The 18632-nt window shown below is 39.5% G+C and overlaps 1 pseudogene across 1 annotated transcript; it reads right to left on the reverse strand.

Moving 5' to 3' along the window:
• Positions 1–3290: 3290 nt before the first annotated feature.
• On the reverse strand, positions 3291–4830 carry LOC101002285 (annotated as a pseudogene). The gene has a single exon (XR_648003.4). The product of XR_648003.4 is annotated as a cofilin-1 pseudogene (transcript).
• Between the last annotated feature and the right edge of the window lie 13802 nt (positions 4831–18632).

An 18632-nucleotide genomic window follows, 5' to 3' on the forward strand; every position in this document is an offset into this window, starting at 1 on the left:
TGCAGCCTCACTGCAGACACAGAAGCAACCATGTGACCCAGCTCCAACCCCATTTGACCATGATCCCAGAGGCAATCTTATTAATTTGAAAGCCTAATAGGAGAAGTTCTTAACCTACTGAAACCAATCTATAAATACTAGAAGTGGTGCTTTTGCCTTCAAATGCAGACACCAAAGCAAACTATATGGATAATGAAGAATCAGGCACACATAACACCACCAAAGGAAACTAATAAAGCTCCAGCAACTGAACTGAAATGAATGAAGATCTACAAATTGCCTGAAAGAGAATTCAAAATAATTAAATGAGCATAATGAGATGTAAGAAAATTCAGCTATACAACTAAATAAAATTAGGAAAACATTACATGGACAAAATGAGACTTTAATAAAGAAATAGTAACCATGAAAAAGGAACCTAACAATTCCAGGAGCTGAAGGATACAATAAAGAAAAGTGTAATAGAGAGCTTCAATAGCAGACTCAAACATGCAGAATAAACAGTTAGAAAACTCAAAGACAGGACGTTCAATATTAACCAATTAGAGGAACAACAACAACAAAAGGAATGAAGAAAGCATCGGGAACCTCAGGGACACCCTCAAGTGTATGAATGCACAGATTTTGAGAATCCAAGAAGGAGAAAGAGGCCTGTCTGAAACTCCCCAAATCTTGGGAAGGAGATGAACATCTGGATTCATGAAGCTCAAAGAACCCCAAGAAAGATAAACCCAAAGAAGAATACGCTGAGGAATAGTACAGTCAAATTGTCCAGAATTACAGAGAATTCTGAAACTAGCAAAAGAAAATAAACTTATACAAGGGAAACTCCATAAGGCTAACAGACTTCTCAGCATAGACTTGCAAGCCAGGAGGGAGGGGATTGATACATTCAAGGTGCTGAAAGAAACAACTTCTGGCCATGAATACTATAACCAGCAAAGCTATCCTTCAGAAATAAAGGAAATGTAAAACTTTCCTAGACAAAGAAAAGCTGAGGGAATTTATCACCACTAGACCAGCCTTAAAAGAACTGCTAAATGGAGTTATTTGAGTTAAAACAAAGGATGCTTGTTAACAAAATGAAAACATATGGGTTGGGCACTCATACCTGTAATCCCAGCTCTTTGGGAGGCCAAGGCGGGTAAACCACCTGAAGTCGGGAGTTTGAGACCAGCCTGGCCAACATGGTGAAATGCTGTTCCTACTAAAATACAAAAATTAGCTAGGCGTGGAGGTGCGCCTGTAATCCCAGCTACTTGGGAGGCTGAGGCAGGAAAATCATTTGAATCTGGGAGGCAGAAGTTGCAGTGAGCCGAGATCACACCACTGTACTCCAGCTTGGGCAACAGAGCAAAACTCCATCAAAAAAAAAAAAAAAAAAAAAAGAAGAAGAAGAAAGAAAGAAAAGAAAACATATGAGAGAAAAAAACTCAATAGTAAATAGTCAAGTTCAGAATACTCTAGTACTATAACAGTGGTATGTAAACCATTTTTAGTTATACTATAAAAGTTAAAAGACAGAAGTATTAAAAAAACTATAGCTAAAATAATTTGTTACTAAATACACAATGTTAAAAGATGTAGTCTGGGTATGGTGGCTCACATCTGTAATCCTAGCACTTTTGGAGGCCAAGGTAGGAGGATTGCTTGAGGCCAGCATTTGGGACTAGCCTGGGCAACACAGTGAGACCCTATATCTACAAAAAAAAAAAAAATTCAAAAACAACAAAACAAAACAAAAAAAGATGTAAATTGTGACACTGTTCTGCAGTGGCAGGCATATGCAAACCTACCCCAAATTCCAAAGAAGCTGAGAGGCTGAAGAAAGAGACTGGCATATCCAGTTTCTCAGAAAGAAACATTTAATAGAGTCTTACAAGCAGAAGCCATGTCCCAGCAGCCACAGATGAGATGGTATGAAATGGTGGATCTCCACACCATTACTCTCCAGACCCAGGGCTTATATACCACAGGGAAGGAATGTGTAGGACAATTGAAGTAAACCCCTCAGGGAAAGGCAAGAATGCTATGTGAATCTGCATAAGGGCAAAATTTATGATCAAGGTTGTTTTGACTTAAGGCCAGGATTTACAGTAGTTAAGGCAGAGCTCTTAGAGGCATTCCTCTGATTAACAAGGGTTAATTAGAAGACAGCATGGCAGATTAGCATCCAGGATGAAGTTGCTTTAACCTCCACAAATATCATAAACAAAATTTGAGAGGAAGGAGTAAAAGTGTACAGTTTTAAAGATGTGATCAAAGTTAAGTTGTTTTTAGCTCAAAATAACTTGTTATAACTATAAGATATATGTAAGCCTCACAGTACTCACAAAGAAACACCTATACAAATACACAAAAGATAAAGAGAAAGGAATCAAAGCATATCACTATCGAAAATCATCAAGTGACAAAGGAAAACAGCAAAAGAAAAAGAAGAGAACAAAAGATCGATGAAGTAATCAGAAACACCAGGCACGGTAGCTCACAACTGTAATCTCGTCACTTTGGGAGGTAAAGGTGGGTGAATTCCTTAAGCTCAGGAGTTTGAGAGCAGCCTGGGCAACATGGCAAACCTTATCTCTACAAAATATTTAAAAATTAGCCAGGCATAGTGGCACACACCTGGAGTCCCAGATATTCAGGGGCTGAGGCAGGAGGATCACTTGAGCCCAGGAGATCAAGGCTCCAGTGAGCCAAGGTCATGCCACTGCACTCCAGCCTGGGCAACAGAGCAAGAAACTGTCTCAAAAAAGAAAGAAAAGAAAACCAAAGTAACCAGAAAACAACTAATAAAGCAGCAGTAGCAGGTCCTTATCTATCAATAATTACCTTGAATATAAATGGATTAAATTCTACAGAGTGGCTGAATGAATTTAAAAGAAACACAAGATTCAACTATATGCTACATACAAGAAAATCACTTTGGCTTTAAGGACACACATAGACTGAAAGTGAAGAGATGGAAAAAAAATTTCTATGAAAATGGAAACTAAAGAGAACAGGGGTAGCTATACTAAAATCTGACAAAATAGACTTTAAGTCAAAAAACTGTAAAAAGAGACAAAGAAGGATATTATATAATGATAAAAAGGGTTCAATTCAGTAAGAGTATATAACAATTATAAATATCTATGCACCCAGTACTGGAGCACCCAAGTATATAAAGCAAACGTTAATAGAATTAAAGGAAGAGATAGACTTCTGTACAGTAACAGTACGTGATTTCAGTACCCCACTCTCAGTAATGAACAGACCATCCAGACAGAAAATCAACAAAGTTAAACTACACGCTAGACCAAATAGACCTGACAGTTACAGACCATTTCACCCAACTGCTGCAAAATACACATTCTTTTCATCAGCACATGGAACATTTTCCAGAAAGATCATATGTTTGGCCACAAAACAAGTCTTAACATCTTTTTTTTTTTTTTTTTTTTAATTGAAGTTCCCTCACTGGCCCTGCTTCCATGACTAGCAATGACCAGGGGAAAAGTGAGAGAAACCAGCCGGCACAGGGAGGGGTCATCTCCACAACATTCTATTTATGCACAGAACTAAACAGACAAGCACAGAGTCACTATTGCGGTTAGAAGTTGGCAGCATGGGAAGGGGGAGGAACAGGTAGGGAGTGGGGATGTTGTTTAAAAAAAAATACAGGTCACTCCACAACTGGAGTTCCTGGGGAAAACTTGGTCTGCTTCAACCAAAGAGGAATCAGAAGATCAAAAGCAGTTTGGGAAGGCCAGAACCGTCAGGGAAGGAAGGAGGAGGGAAATCCAGGGGGTGTGGGATCTGTTTGGAAACTGGGGTGAAGGGATTGCCCTCCCTCTGCTGGTATCCCCCCAGTCCCTCCAGTCTGGCAGGAAGCGGGCAGCCTGCAACCCCCAAGGGGAAGTGTGGGGCTGCCAGATGCTCCAGGTAGGGAGCCAGAAGGGGCTCACAAAGGCTTGCCCTCCAGGGAGATGACGGCACTGCCCCCCAGCTTCTCTGCCAGGGTGCAGCGGTCCTTGACCTCCTTGTAGCAGTTTGCTTGTAATTCATGCTTGATCCCTGTCAGCTTCTTCTTGATGGCATCCTTGGAGCTAGCATAGATTATTTTGCTCTTAAGGGGCACAGACTCAGAGGCCCAGAAGATAAACACCAGGTCCTCCTCCTTGCTCTCCTTGGTCTTGTAGGTTGCATCATAGAGGGCGTAGCGGCAGTTCTTATCTGGCAGCATCCTGACAAAGGTGGCGTAGGGGTTGTCGACAGTCTGGCCCACATCGCCCACCAGGATCTCCTTGCCCTTCTCCAGGATGATGTTCTTCTTATCCTCACTCAGGCAGAAGAACACCGCCGCCTTGTGCTTCTTCGCCTCCTCTGGCGTTGAAGACTTACGCACTTTCATGTCATTGAACACCTTGATGACACCATCAGAGACCAGCCACCACTGAGGCCATGTTTCCGGAAGTGAAAAGGAGAGGGCACGGAGAGCTTCAGAAGACACCGCTGCTAGGACCCAACTGAACTAAGTCTTAACATCTTTAAGAAGATTTGAATCAAATCAAATATATTTTCTGGACAAAATGGCATGAAACTAGAAATCAACAAACAGGAGTAAATTTGGAAAATTCACAACTATGTGTAAATTAAACAATGAGCTTCTGAACAACCAATGCGTCAAAGAAGAAATCAAAATGGAAATACAAAAATATCTTGAGAAGAGCTAAATAGAAACAAAATATCCCCAAAATTATGGGATTCAACAAAAGCAGTTCTAAGAGGGAAGATTATAGCAATAAACACCTACATTAAAATGGAAGAAAGATCTCAAATAAGCTAATGTTATACCTCAAGGAACTAGAAAAAGAACAAGCTAAGCCCAAAGTTAGTAGAAGAAATGAAATAAAGATCAGAGAAGAAATAAATCAATACTAGAAAAACAACAGAAAAGATTACCAAAACTAAAACTTGGAATTTTTGTATTATATTTATTAATACATAATTATTATACATATTTGGGAGTATTTTAGTATTTTGATACATGTATACAGTGTGTAATGATCAAATTAAAATTATTGAGACATCCCTCACCTCAAACATTTATCTTTTCTTTGTGCTGGGAACATTATACTTCTTCTCTTCTAGCTATTTTGAAATACATAATACATTGTTGTTAACTATAGTCACTCTACTCTACTAGCAAACATTTTAACTTCTTCCTTCTATCTGACTGTATGTTAGTAGCCATTAACCAACTTCTCTTCATCCCCCTCTCCACGATTCCTTTCCTACCCTCTGGTAACCACCATTCCACTCTCTACCTCCGTTAGATCCACTTTTTAAGCTCTCACATATGAGAACATAAAATGTTGTCTCTCTGTGCCTGGTTTATTTCACTTAACATAATGACTTCCAGTTCCATCCATGTTGCTGGAATGACAGGATTTTATTCTTTTTATGGCTGAATAATATTCCATTGTGTATATATACCACATTTTCTTATTTATTCATCCTTCGATTGACACCTAGGTTGATTCCATATCTTGGCTATTGTGAATAGTGCTAGTGCTACAATAAACACAGGAGTGCAGGTAGTCTTCAGTATACAGATTTCCCATCTTTTGGAGATATCCCTAGCAGTGGAATTGTTGGATCATATGGTGGTTCTGTCTTTAAGTTTTGGAGGAACCACCATCCTCTTTTTCATAGTGCTACTTTACATTCGTACTACAGTCTCCAATAGTTCTCCTTTCTCTGCATTTTCACCAGCATGTGTTATTTTTTGTCTTTTTTATAATAGACATTCTAACTCTGGTAAGATAATATCTCATTGTGGTTGTGATTAACATTTTCCTGATGATAAGTGATACTGAGCATTTTTAAATATACCTGTTGGCCATTTGTATGTTTTGAGAAATGTCTTTTCAGGTCTTTGGCTCATTTTTTAATCACTTTTTTCTTTTACTGTTGAGTTGTTTCAGTTTCTTACATATTCTGGTTATTAATCCCTTGTTGGATTGATAGCTTACAAATGTTTTTTCACATTTTGTAGGTTGTCTTTTCACTTTTGGTTGTTTAATTTACTGCAACAGAAGCTTTTTAGCTTAATGCAATACCATTTGCCTATCTGTGCTTTTGTTGCCTGTGCTTTTGAGGTCTTACCCAAAAAAAATCTTTGCTTAGACCAGTGTCCTAGAGTGTTTCTCCAATGTTTTTGCCTATTAGTTTCATAGTTTTAGGTCTTACATTTAAGCCTTTAATCCAAGAGTCCCAACCCCCAGGCCGTGAACCAGTACCGGTCAATGCAATCTATCAAAATCTCAATATCGCTTTTCACGAAAATAGAAAAATAAACAAAATTAATATGGAATCACAAAAGACCCCTAATAACCAAGGCAATCTTTTTTCTTTCTTTCTTTCTTTTTTTTTTTTTTAAAACAGGGGCTCGCTCTGTCACCCAGGCTGGAGTGCAGTGGCACGATCCCAGCTCACTACAACCTTCACCTCCCTGGCTCAAATGATCCTCCTGCCTCAATTTACAGAGAAGCTGGGACCACAGGCATGTACCAGCAGACTGGCTAATTTTTGTATTTTTAGTAGAGATGGGGTTTCTTCATGTTGCCCAGGCTGGTCTCAAACTCCTGAGCCCAAGTGATCTACCCACCTTGGCCTCCTGAAGTGCTGGGATTACAAGTGTGTACCACTGCGCCTGGCCAACCAAGACAGTCTTTAGCAAAATGAACAAAGCTAGATGCATTACCTTGCCTTACCTCAAAATCTACCATAAAACTATAACAATCAAAAAAAATGGTACGGGCACAAAAACAGACACATAAACAAATGGAACAGAATAGAGAGAACTAATAAATAAACCCAGGCATATATGGTCAACTAGTTTTCAACAAGGGCACCAAGAAGACACCGTGGGGGAATGTTTAGTTTCTTTAATAAATGATGTTGGGAAAACTAGATATCCACATGCAGAAGAATAAAACTGAATCTTTATCTTACGTCATATACAAAAATTAACTTAAAATGTATTAAAGATGTAAACATTAGACCTAAAATTGCAAAACCCCTAAAAGAAAACATAGAGGGAAAACTCCTTGACATTGTTCTCAGCAGTGATTTTGTGGCTAGGTCACCATAGGCACAAGCAGCAAAAGCAAAAGTAAACAAGTGGGACTACAACAAACTTAAAAGCTTTTACACAGCAAAGGAAATAATCAGCCAAATTAAAAGGCAGCCGATGGATTGGGAGAAAATATTTGCAAATCATATATCAGATAAAGGGTTAATATCCAAAATATATAAGGAACTTACACAGTTCAATCACCAAAAATAAAAAAAGAATAATCTAATTTAAAAATGAGTAAAGGACTGGAATAGACTTCTTCAAAGGAGACATAAAATGGCCAACGGGTATAAGAAAAGGTGCTCAACATCACTAATCATCAAGGAAATGCAAATTAAAACCACAATGAAATATCATCGTATGCTTGTTAAGATGACTTTTATCAAAAAGAGAAAAAGTAAGTGTTGGCTGAGGTACAGGGAAAGGGGAACCCTTGTATGCTGTTAGTGGGAATGCAGATTGGTGCAGCCAGGGTGAAAAACAGTATGGAGACTCCTTTAAAAACTGAAAATAGAACTATTATGTGATCCAGCGATGCCTCTTCTGGGTATATACCCAAAGGAAATGAAATCACCCCTAGTAAAAATATCTGCACCCCCATGTTCATTACAAACATTATTTATAATAACCAATATATAGAAACAACCAAAGTGCCCATTGACAAATGAAAGGGTAAAAAAATGAAACTGGACATATTACAACTGCTACCATAGAAATGCAAAAGATTATCTGAGTCTACCACGAACACCTTTATGTGCACAAACTAGAAAATCTAGAGAAGACGGATGAGTTCCTTGAAATATACAAATCTCCTAGATTAAATGAGGAAGAAATAGAAACCCTGAACAGACCAATAACAAGCAGCAAGATTGAATCAGTAGTTTTTTTAAAATATTGCCTGCCAGCTGCAGTGCCTCACACCTGTAATCCAGCACTTTGGGAGGCTGAGGCAGGTGGATCACAAAGTCAGGAGTTCAAGACCAGCCCAGCCAACATAGTGAAACCCTGTCTCTACTAAAAATACAAAAAAATTAGCCGGGCATAGTGGCAGGTACCTGTAATCCCAGCTACTTGGGAGGCTGAGGCAGGAGAATTGCTTGAACCCGGGAGGCAGAGGTTGCAATGAGCTGAGATCACACCACTGCACTCCAGTTCAGGTGACAGTGTGAGACTCTGTCTCAAAAAAAAAAAAAGAAAATTGCCTACAACAGAAAAAATGTTCAGGACCAAATGTATTCACAGCTGAATTCTATCAGACATTCAAAGAAGAATTGATACCAATCCTACAAAAACTATTCCAAAGGATAAAGAGGAAATCCTCCCTAAATCATCCTATGAAACCAGTATCACCCTAATACCAAAACCAGGAAAGGACATAACAAAATAAGAAAACTACAGACCAATATCCCTGATGAACATGGATGCAGAAAATCATCAACAAAATACTAGCTAACAGAATCCAACAGCATATCAAAAAGATAATACATCATGATCAAGTGGGTTTTACACCAATGATGCAGGGATTGTTCACTATATGCAAATCAATAAATGTGATATATCACATAAACATAATTAAAAACAAAAATCATATGATCATCTCAATAGATGCAGGAAAAACATTCGATAAAATCGAACATCCTTTCATGATAAAAACCCTCGAAAAATTGGCATAGGGCAGGGCGCAGTGCCTCAGCCTGTAATCCCAGCACTTTGGGAAGCTGAGGCAGGCAGATCACAAGGTCAAGAGATCGAGACCATCCTGGTCAACATGGTGAAATCCCGTCTCTACTAAAAATACAAAAAATTAGCTGGGTGTGGTGGTGTGTGCCTGTAGTCCTAGCCACTCAGGAGGCTAAGGCAGGAGGATCACTTGAACCCGAGAGGCAGAGGTTTCAGTGAGCCGAGATCACGTCACTGCACTCCAGCCTGATGACAGAGTGAGACTCTGTCGAAAATATACATATATATTGGCATAGAAGGGACATACCTTAAAGTAATAAAAGCCATCTATGACAGACCCACAGCCAACATCATATTGAATGGGGAAAAGTTAAAAGCATTCCCCTGAGAACTGGAACACAACAAGGATGCCCACTTTCACCACTTCCATTCAACATAGTACTAGAAGTCCTAGCCAGAGCAATCAGACAATAGAAAGAAATAAAGGGCATCCAAATTGGAAAAGAGGAAGTCAAACTGTCATTATCTGCCAATGATATGATTGTATACCTAGATAACCTGGGTAGGGCATAGTGGCTCATGCCCGTAATCCCAGCACTTTGGGAGGCTGAGGCGGGTGGATCACCTGAGGTCAGGAGGTCGAGACAAGCCTGGCCTACATGGTGAAACCCCATCTCTACTGAAAATACAAAAACTTAGCCAGGCGTTGTGGCATGCACCTGTAGTCCCAGCTACTTGGGAGACTGAGGCAGGAGGACAGCTTGAACCTGGGAGGCAAAGGTTGCAGTGAGCCAAGATCATGCCACTGCACTCCAGCCTGGGCAACAGAGTAAGACTCCATCTCCTAAAAACAAAACAAAACAACAAAACAAAACAAAAACAACCCTGAAGACTCATCCAAAAAGCTCCTAGACCCAAGAAATGAAGTCAGTAAAGTCTCAGGATTCAAAATCAACGTACAGGCCAGGTGCGGTGGCTCATGCCTGTAATCCCAGCACTTTGGGAGGTTGAGGCAGGTGGGTCACTTGCAGTCAGAAGTTCGAGACCAGTGGGCCAACATGGTAAAACCCCATCTCTACTAAAAATACAACAAAAGTAGCCAGATGTGGTGGCAGGCACTTGTAATCCCAGCTACTTGGGAGACTGAGACAAGAGAATTGCTTGAACCCAGGAGGCAGAGGTTGCAGTGAGCAACAGGGTGAGACCCTGTCTCAAAAAAAAAAATCAATGTACACAAATCAGTAACACTGCTATACACAAACAGCAACCAAGCTGAGAATCAGATCAAGAACTCAATCCCTTTTAAAACAGCTGAAAAAAAATTAAAATACTTAGGAACATACTTAACCAAGGAGGTGAAAGATCTCTATAAAGAAAACTACAAAACACTGCTGAAAGAAACCGTAGATTACACAAACAAATGGAAATACATCCCATGCTCATGGATGGATAGAATCAATATCGTGAAAATGACCATATGGCCCAAAGCAATCTACAGATTCAATGTAATTTTCATCAGAATACCATCATCATTCTTTACAGAACTAGAAAAAACAATCCTAAAATTCATATGGAACCAGGCTGGGCACAGTGGCTCACGCCTGTAATCCTAGCACTTTGTGAAGCCAAGGTGGGCGGATCACTTGACATCAGGAGTTTGAGACCAGCCTGGACAACTTGGTAAAATCCTGTCTCTACTAAAAATACAAAAATTAGCCAGGTGTGGTGGTGTAAGCCTGTAGTCCCAAATACTTGGGAGGATCAGGTGGGAGAATCACTTGAATCCGGGAGGGAGAGGTTGCAGTGAGCCAAGACTGAGACACTGCATTCTACCCTGGGTGACAGAGCAAGACTCTGTCTCAAAAAAAAAGAAAGAAAGAAAGAAAAATAATTCCCATGGAAACAAAAAAGAGCCCACATAGCCAAAGCAAAACTAAGCAAAAGGAACAAATCTGGAAGCATTCATTATGTCACCCAGCTTCAAATTATACTACAAGGCTGTAGTTAACAAAACAGCATAGTACTGGTATAAAAATAGGCATGTAGACCAGTGGAACAGAATTGAGAACCCAGAAATAAAGCCAAATATGTATAGCCAACTTATCTTTGACAAAACATACAAAAACATAAAGTGGGGAAAGAACACCCTATTCAATAAATGGTGCTGGGAATACTGGCAAGCCACACATAGAAGAATGAAACTGAATACATAAGTATATAATATGTATATTATATAGGAATATTAGATATATTATGTAAGGAATATTATTCAGCTTTTAAAAAGGAGGAGAGTCTGCCATTTACCACAACATGGATGGATTTGGAGGACATATGCCAAGTGAAATAAGGCAGTTACAGAAAGAAAAATACTACATGATCTCACTTATATATAGAATATTAAACAAACAAATACATACAAACAAAGAGTAGAATGGCGGTTACCAGTGGCAGGGGTGGGTCATGGGAAGACGTATATCAAAGGGTACAAAGTTGCAGTTATGTGTGATGAATAAGTCTACAGATCTAATGTACAACATGAGGACTATAGTTAATAATATTGTATACTGGTAATTTGCCAAAAGAGTAGATTTTAAGTACTCTCACCATAATAAGAAAAAAAAAAAGGAGAAAAGGTAAATGTATGAGATAATGAGTATATTAATTTGTTTGACTGTGATAATCCCTTCACTATGTATATGTAGATCGAGATAAGTACAGCAAAACATCATGTTGTACACTCTAAAAATATACAATAAAAAATTAGCAAAATCATGCTTTTATCATACATGATACAGTACATTTTTTGGTTTTGTTTTGGATCTCACTCGGTTGCCCAGGCTGGAGTGCAGTGGCACAATCTCAGCTCACTGCAACCTCTTCCTCCCGGATTCAAGTGATTCTCCTGCCTCAGCCTCCCGAGTAGCTGGGATTACAGGCATGGGCCACTATGCGTGGCTAATTTTTGTATTTTTAGTAGAGATGAGGTTTCACCATGTTGGCCAGGCTGGTCTCAAACTCCTGACCTCAGGTGATCTGCCCGCCTTGGCGTCCCAAAGTACTGGAATTACAGGTGTGAGCCACCATGCCTGGCCTCAGAACCTCTTTTATAACAAAAAAAAAGTATCAACTCTCTTGCTAAAAGAGGATATAAAGTCCCTTTATCTGTCTTTGGGTGATGTTTGTTTCTCACCTAGTGAGTCACAGATCTCTACATTCTGTTAACCTAAATAATGAGATGTTTGGTTAACCAGTATTAACAGATGTTAGATAGTAGGGAAATGACATAGGAGAAGAAAAGAAAAAGAACTGGTTAACATATATACAAATACATTCACCTCAAAGTAAGACTGAAATACCTATAACTGCTGCCATCATTATTTCTGTAACTGGTCACATAGCTGAGACAGAAAGCAAAAAGTTCACTACTGGATTATTAGGAGTAACAGTGAGAGGAGTCACCCTTGTGTCTTGGGCCTGAGAATGCTGGCCATGAGACAGTCAGCACTGTATCTTGGTAGCTGAGCATGTACCACATCCTGGCGGACATTTCCTGGCCCCTGCAAAGTATTGCCAGCTAGCCGGCACTATAACTGGATCTTCAAAACTCCTTTTACTATTGTATTAGGCTATTGCTTCAGGGCAATGGGAAACGTGGTAAGACAAGTGAATCCTGTGAGCATTAACCCACTGACGCACCTCATTTGATGTCAAGTAAAATTATTTTCTGGTCAGAAGCAATCCTTTCAAAATACCATGATGGTAAATGAAGGGCTCTGAAGTCCATGGAATGTGGTCTTGGAAGGCAAATCCATTTCCAAAGTATGGGTATATCCCAGTAAGAGTAAAGATGCCTTTGCATGGTGGAAGCAGTCCAATATAATCAACCTGGCCGCAGGTGGCTGACTCAACTCCCCCACCCCCTCCACACTCTTAGGAAGTGGAGAACCAGTGTTGGTATCCGCTGTTGGCAGGTTGGTCACTCAGAAGTGGCTACAGTCATATCAGTTTTAGAGAGTGGAGGTTCACATTGCTAACCCATGAGTAATCGCCATCCCTTCCACCATGGCCATGTTGTTCAGGAGTCTATTGAGCAAGGACAAGGGTAACTGTTGAAAGAAGGTAACTGACTTCATGGACTGGATCATCTTATCTACCTGACTATTAACATCTTCTGATGTTCCGCATTGAGGAACTTCTAAACGGGGCTCAAATTTATCTTCACATTCTGTACCCAATCAGAGAAATTTATCTACATACATCTTCCTCAGATTCCTCATCACTGATTTTCTTTTTTTTTTTTAATTTTATTGATTGATTGATTGATTGAGACAGAGTCTGACTCTGTCACCCAGGCTGGAGTGCAATGGCACAATCTCAGCTTACTGCAATCTCCACCTCCCAGGTTCAAGCAATTCTCCTGCATCAGCCTTCCAAGTAGCTGGGATTATAGGCGCTCGCCACCATGCCCCCCTAACTTTTGTATTTTTAGTAGAGACAGGGTTTCGCCACATTGGTCAGGCTGGTCTCGAACTCCTGAACTCAGGTAATCTGCCTGCCTTGGCCTCCCAAAGTGCTGGGATTATAGGCATGAGCCACTGTGCCTGTCACTGATTTTCTAATTGTACTTTTTACAAGTCTCCAACCCTCCAGCCAAACCATTAGCTATGCTAATCGGTAGAGATCTGTGTCTCTGAATATTTATCCTTTCAGGCTATACCAAGTGCACTGCTCAAAGTTATACCTACTGAGAAGATTTTCTTTCACCAATGCCCATCAGGGCCATACCTTAGCAGGGCTGTGGTGTCCCAGCTATGAACTTACAGAAGATGCTGGCATATCACACAGAACTATCTGTAAACCAAGCTCAAGTATTTTCTTCTTCAGTCAGCTGGTGACAAGAAACTACTTGATGACATTGATATGTGTCGAGAAAGAGAAGGTCATGTAATAGGACCAATAGCCATGGATCTCTTAACCATTTCCTTGTACAATTTGTTTGTGCCTTCAGAATATGCTCAAAGCCAATTATGTCCCAATTCCAGTTATTGACTGAGTGCATATCTGCCTGCCTAACTTTATGTCTTGATGGATCAGACAACATTCACTTCACGGTAAACAGCTCAACTCACGTAGTAACTAGGTGACCATGGTCATATGTTAAGTTTCTAGTAGTTTAATAGCAAGCCATAAGGATAACAATTATTGGCAGAAGAGAACATAGCTTCGCTTCAAATTCTATAGGCTCTGATTAACCTATAGTGGTCTGCAAAAGTCTCCATTATAGCATCCCTATTTGCTATAGACATTTCAAGTAGCATGGATATGCTGGGTCGTATGGCCCACGTGGCAGAACTACTGTCACAGCAGCCTGGACCTGTTGCAAAGTGTTCTATTCTTCTGGGCCCCACACACAACTAGAAGAACTCTTTCAGGTTACTCAGTAAATGAGTCAGAGTAGCACACTTAAAGAGGTATATGTTACCTCCCATATCCAAAGAAGCCCACTAGACATTGCACCTCTTGGTGCCTAAAGAGGTATATGTTGTCTGTAATATCCAAAGCAGCCCAGTGAACATTGTGCCTCTTGGTGGTTGGAGGAGTCAGATGCAGCAACTGGTCTTTCACCTTGGAAGGGATATCTGAACTGAGGCAACAGTCCCTTGAATTTTGTGGTATTTATTTCCACCCTTTGGCACACATTATATTATTGACTTGTTTAGAGTAGCTAGTAATTCTTGCTCACCAGGTTCAGTCAGGATGATCTCAAAAATATGCTATGGTATCCTGTGCAGTAGAGAGGATCCAGGCCAATTTGGACTAGATTATAACATAACGGAGGGTTAGAGGGGTAATACAGCCCTGAGGTAGAACAGTGAAGGTGCAGTGCTGATCCTTCCAGGTGAAATAAAACTACTACTTCTAGTCTATAATAACAGGAAGAGAGAGAAAAGCATTTGCCAGTGGAGTAGCTGGATAACAGATGCAAAAGAATATGTTTCTTTGCTCCAACAGTGAAACAATGCCTGAAACAGTGGCTGTAGTTGGAGAACCACATGATTACATTTGCAACAATCCACTTTCATTTTCTAAGATCTATTTTCTGCACAAGCCAAATAGGCAAGTTGAAAGAAGATGTGGCAAAAATCACCATCTCTGCATCCTTTAAGCAACATTAACCGCTACAATCTATGTGGTATTGCTTTTGGTTTACTATTGTGAAAGGGAAAACTATTCTAGTGGCTTCCATTTGGCATTTGCTACCACAATAACCCTCATTCCATGGGTCAGGGAACCTGTATGGATATTTTACCATTTGCTAAGTATGTTTATCTCAAATATGCATTCTGGAACCGGAGTAATAACCATGGGCCCACCGAGATGAACCCAAACCAAAACTCCATTAATAACCTGACCTCCATAAGCCTCTATTTTGACTAGTAGACCACTGTGACATTTTAGGTCTCCAGGAACTATGTCAGTCCACAGCCATTATCTATTAATCCAGAAGACAGATCTACTTTTTATTTCCCTTAGCCTAATATACTGTTGCTCTGGTAAATGGCTGCAAAGCTTTTGTGGAGAGCCTAGGAGAAAGATTTACAGTGTAAATTTTCCACAGAGCATCAGGGTCTTTCTTCAAAACCCATTCTTTATCCAAAGGGATCTGGGCCTGTGAACTGGCTCAAATCTGCGAAGTGGTTGAGGAGCCACAATTCTATATTGTGGTAGCTCAAGTCAGACATATTTGTCAGAGCTAGGGCTTTTCCTCTTATTCAAGTCAAGTAAGTCTTTAAAGATTAAAGTCTGCCTCCACTGTGGTAGGCAACAGCTGAAGCGTCTGCTTGGCTCTTTCAGTCCCCAGCTGTTGTTTTCTCCAGATCCCTTGGATTTTCACCCACGCATGTACAGTTCAAAAGTGAGCCAAGGATTTGAGGGGGATTTATATACAAATTTGGGGCTCTTGATTTATATACAAATTTGTCCACATCTCCCTCCTTTCTAGGATGTTCTCCCTTCCTTAATTTCCAGGCACTCTTGCAGTTTGAAATTCCTTTTCTAACTCCTCAGGTCGATAAGACTCTGGCTTTCTGCTTTCAGATCTAGCCTCCAGGTACTACAGAAAGTCAGGAATATCCTAAGTGGGAAAGCCTATTAAACACATATCTTACCTGACATATTATTGTTTCCTGCTTTCAAATACCAAATCTCCAGCTCCTGCTCTGTTTTATAATTGTTGTCCGCAGGAGAATTTATTCAGTATAAGCAATTACGTCATTACCAGAATTTTCTACTTTTTTCAGTAGTTTTTCAATTATTTCTCAAGTATATTATTGAGGGCAACTGTCATATGTAATCAGCCTACTATCCTTTTTTTTTTTTTTTTTTTTTAAGATGCAGTTTTGCTCTTGTTGCCCAGGCTAGAGTGCAGTGGCACAATCTTGGCTCACCGCAACCTTCTCCTCCCGGGTTCAAATGATTCTCCTGCCTCAGCCTCCTAAGTAGCTGGGATTACAGGCATGCACCACCACGCCTGATCAGTCTACTATCTTAAAAGCAATGTTCCGGTTTTACAGTCTCTAAAGGCCTCCTACCATTGATCAAACCAATATCTAAAAATTTTGCCCTTCTAGGTCCTAGCAAGCAAGAAGGGGTGGTAAATTTATCTAATGGCTGGATTTCAGGCAAGAGAAAATCTATGATGCCCTGTTCTTATTTCAATACTGATTGGCCTCACAGCAGATGTGGAAACTAAGAAAGAGAATTGAAAAGAATGACCTATCACCATAATTTTATGATATGTCTTTAAGTTATAGTAGTCTACCTTAAAATGCTATTATAGTATATTTGCATATATTTTGTATACAGTAATGCACCATATAATTTTTCAGTCAACAATGGACCACATATATGACTATGGTCCCATAAGATTACAATGGAGCTGAAAAATTCCTGTTGCCTAGTTATGTTGTACCCGTCATAACATAGCAGCACAACATATTACCTTTTCTACATTTAGATACATTTAGATACACCAATACTTACCATTGTGCTACAGTTTTGTACAGTATGCAGTACATTAACAGGCCTTACAGTTTTGTAACTTAGGAGTTATAGGTTATATGCTATATAGCCTAGGTATGTAGTAGGTTATACCATCTAGGTTCGTGTAAGTACACTCCATGATGTTTGCACAATGATGAAATCACCTAATGACATATTTCTCAAACCATATACCTGTTAAGCAATGCATGACTGTATCTAGTGCATATAGTATATTGTGTAAGTATCTTACAAGAGTACACATCATTTCCCACCATCATTCTTTGTGTTTTGTTGTCATGCATTTTACTGTTACTTTTGTTTAAAACACCACACTACATGCTTATTGCATGTATTATTTTTACTTGAAATAGTAAATTATTTTTTAAAAGAATAAAAGCGAGGGCCAGGCACAGTGGCTCATGCCTGTAATCCCAGCACTTCAGGAGGCCGAGGCAGGCAGATTACTTGAGGCCAGGAGTTTTAGATCAGCCTGGCCAACATAGTGAAATCCTGTTTCTACTAAAAATACAAAAAAAAAAAAACAAAAAAAAACAGCTGGCTGTGGTGTTGCATGCCCGTAATCCTAGCTACTCAAGAGTCTGAGGCATGAGAATCGCTTGAATCTAAGAGGTAGAGGCTGCAGTGAGCCGAGATCACACCACTGCACTCCAGCTTGGCAACAGAGTGAGACTGTGTTTCAAAAAGTAAATACATAAATAAACTTTTTTTTTTAAAAGAATAAAAGTGAGGAAAAAGTATTTTCCATTTACCTGTATATTTATAATTTCCAGTGCACTGAACTTTTTCATGTAGATTCTACTTTCCATCTTGTATCATTTTCTTTCTGCTTGAAGAATTTTCTTTAACATGGTGCAGGTCTGCTGGTGATGAATTCTCTTAGCTTTTGTTTGCCTGAAAATAATCTTTATTTTGCCTTCAATTTTGAAAGATATTTTCACTGTGATAGAATTTTAGTTGATAGAGTTTTTCTATTAGTACATTAAAGATGCTGTTCCATTGAATTTTGCATAGTTTCTGATAAGAAGCATACATTTATTCTTATCTTTGTTCCTGTACATAATATGGCTGCTCTTTAAAAAATCTTTTTTTTTTTACTGGTTTCTAGCATTTTGTTTATGATGTTCCTTCAAGCAGTTTTCTAATGTTTATTGTACTTGGATCTGTGAATATATAGTTTTCATCAAATTTAGAACACTTTGACTATTATTTCTTGAATTTTCCCCTACTGTTTTCCCCCTTAAACTCCAATTACACATACATTAGACCAGTTTATTTTCATAAGTTACTGAGGCTCTGTTCATGTGTTCTTTTTTTTCTTGAAATGTATCATTTTACACTGTTTCACACAGACAAATTCAAGTTTGAAGATACCCTAAATTAAAATAGTATATATTTCTTTCTTTTTTTTTTTTTTTTGAGATGGAGTCTTGCTCTGTCGCCCAGGCTGGAGTACAGTGGCGCGATCTCTGCTCACTGCAAGCTCCACATCCCGGGTTCACGCCATTCTCCTGCCTCAGCCTCCCGAGTAGCTGGGACTACAGGCACACACCACCATGCCCGGCTAATTTTTTGTATTTTTAGTAGAGACAGGGTTTCACCATGTTAGCCAGGATGGTCTCCATCTCCTGACCTCGTGATCTGTCTGCCTTGGCCTCCCAAAGTGCTGAGATTACAGGTGTGAGCCAACGCACCCAGCCAAAATAGTATATATTTCTTTAAAATTCACTATGTATTAGAACATGTGGGAAAAAGCAATAACAAAAAT

This window comes from Papio anubis, chromosome 1 (genome assembly GCF_008728515.1).
Source record: "Papio anubis isolate 15944 chromosome 1, Panubis1.0, whole genome shotgun sequence".
Taxonomy (NCBI): Eukaryota; Metazoa; Chordata; class Mammalia; order Primates; family Cercopithecidae; genus Papio; species Papio anubis.